The sequence below is a fragment of the Triticum dicoccoides genome, chromosome 3B, assembly GCF_002162155.2.
Source record: "Triticum dicoccoides isolate Atlit2015 ecotype Zavitan chromosome 3B, WEW_v2.0, whole genome shotgun sequence".
In the NCBI taxonomy this organism is placed as follows: domain Eukaryota; kingdom Viridiplantae; phylum Streptophyta; class Magnoliopsida; order Poales; family Poaceae; genus Triticum; species Triticum dicoccoides.
In genome coordinates, this window is record NC_041385.1 from 41,925,532 (window position 1) to 41,927,847 (window position 2,316).

A 2,316-nucleotide genomic window follows, 5' to 3' on the forward strand; every position below is an offset into this window, starting at 1 on the left:
TTTTATGTTTGCTCGCATCTGCTTCGGCCGGCGAGTGCAGATGTTTCCGATCTACCGTTTGGAGCAGAAACATCTTGTTGTATGTGGGATTCTGGGACGGGAGTTGTCCTCTTTTTCAGAAGAAAAAAACACCAAAACATATTACATGAACATGAGGTTAGTTAGAGGCTTATAGGAACTCAATGAAACAGAAAACCATATTGACAATGGGAGTTAATGTCCATTAAAATAAGATAGAACTAGTTAACCTTCCTTGTTATTTCTCGAAGTGCAGAAATTAACTATTTGTAAAGCACAGAACTAGGAAACCATATTGACAATGGGCAATTACTGTCCATAACATAAATTCCATTTTGTTTCTTTCATAGGACAAGAATTTCATGTTTTCAAACAGCTAGCTGTCTTGAGGCTTCATGGCCGGGAACAAGAGGACCTCCTTTATGTTTTGGGAATCCGTCAGCAACATGGTGAGGCGGTCAATCCCCAGACCCCAGCCTCCGGTCGGCGGCAGGCCATACTCAAGGGCAGTGCAGAACGTTTCATCCATGGACATTGCTTCATCGTCACCGTCCTGACGATTCCTCAGCTGCTCCTCAAACCGCTGCCTCTGCACGACGGGGTCGTTCAGCTCCGTGTAGGCATTGCACACCTCATGCTTGTTGATGAACAGCTCAAACCTTTCGGTCAGTCCAGGCCGGGCCTCGTCCCTGTGGGACTTGGCCAGCGGGCTCATGATCTCCGGATGGTTGATGATGAACGTCGGCTTCACGCATGTCTCCTCCAAGAAGTGCCCGACAAGCTTGTCCAGCAGCCGTGCCGTCGTGTGTGGAAGCGGGCACGTAATGTCGTACCTGGCACAGGCCTCCATCAGGTACTCGTTGGCATCGTCAGTCGACAGATCCTCCTCCGGTATGTTGAGATCGGCCATGTCCTCCAGTCCCTTTATCATGTCGATTCGCGCGAACGAAGGCGTGAAATCGATCTCGATAGGCGGCTTGTCGGTCCCGTTGGCGTGGTACTGTACCTTGTAGCCGCCCGTGAGCTCCTTCACCATGCCGCCCAACATCTCCTCCGTGAGCTCCATGAGGTCGTTGTAATCCGTATATGCCATGTAGAACTCGCACGTCGTGAACTCCGGGTTGTGCGTCGTGTCGATGCCTTCGCTCCTGAACTGCCTCCCGATCTCGTACACGCGGTCCAGCCCGCCGACAACGAGCTGCTTCAGGTAGAGCTCCGGCGCGATGCGCATGTACAGCTTCATGTTGAGGTCGTTGTGGTGCGTGACGAACGGCCTCGCGGCGGCGCCACCGGCCACCACGTTCATCATCGGGGTGTCCACCTCCAGGAACCCACGCTCATCAAGGAAGTTGCGGATGAAGGAGACGATGCGGGCTCGCACGGTGAAGACGGACCTCACCTCACGGTTCACCATGAGATCGAGGTACCGCCGACGGTACCGTGTCTCCTTGTCCTTGAGGGCGTAGCTCTCCATGTTCCTGAGCATGCCGGGAGCCCACGGCAGCGGCGGCACGAGCCGATGCCTATTCGGCTGCCGCGGCAGCATGTGCAGGCAGGGCGAGAGGACAACGAACGGGGCAGGGAATATGCTGAGCTCGCCCCTACTGCTCTTTCCGGGGAACCCAGACACACCAACGACGTCGCCGGCCTTCACGCCGGAGTGGAAAGCGGAGAACTCCTCGGGCGTCTCCAGCTCCGAGGTCCCGACGTCCGCCATGATCTGGACCTTGGCGCTGTCGCGGTGGAGGTCGTAGAAGAGGAGGCTGGAGGACGACGTCCTCTTGCTCATGATCCTCCCGGCCGGCCAGGGACTCGGTGACATCGACCAGTTTCTCCCCGTCGGCAAGGCCCCTGTACCTGTGGACGTAGTCGGCAACGGAGACGGTGGGCTGGAAGGCGTGCGGGTAGGGGTTCACGCCGGCGGCCTTCTGCGCGGCGAGGGCGCTGAGCCTGTTCTGGTAGTACTGGGTGGGATCGACGCCATCGTCCGCCATCGATCTCAGAGTTCAAAGCAGCAGCCGAAGGCGTGCGTCGGCTAAAACTCGCTCGCGGTATAGTCCTATGGAAAATTTTAGATCGGAGATTTTGTTGACCTTGCACCTCCTTCGTTTTCGTTTCTGTTTATCTCTACTCCTAATGACTGAGTTGGTAGGATTGCGTCCACGGTTTATTTTCGTCAGGTTTATTTTCGTCTGGTTTATTTTTGTTTGGTTTAATTTGGTCTCTCCTTCCATCATCATATCCTCACGTTGATTTTTTTCACCCTCCCAATAAAAACTTTCTTAACATTTACAAACT

At 54.4% G+C, this 2,316-nt stretch overlaps 1 pseudogene; it reads right to left on the minus strand.

Annotated features, from left to right (window-relative positions):
- Window positions 1-394: 394 nt before the first annotated feature.
- LOC119279214 lies at window positions 395-2,012 on the minus strand (annotated as a pseudogene).
- Window positions 2,013-2,316: the final 304 nt, after the last annotated feature.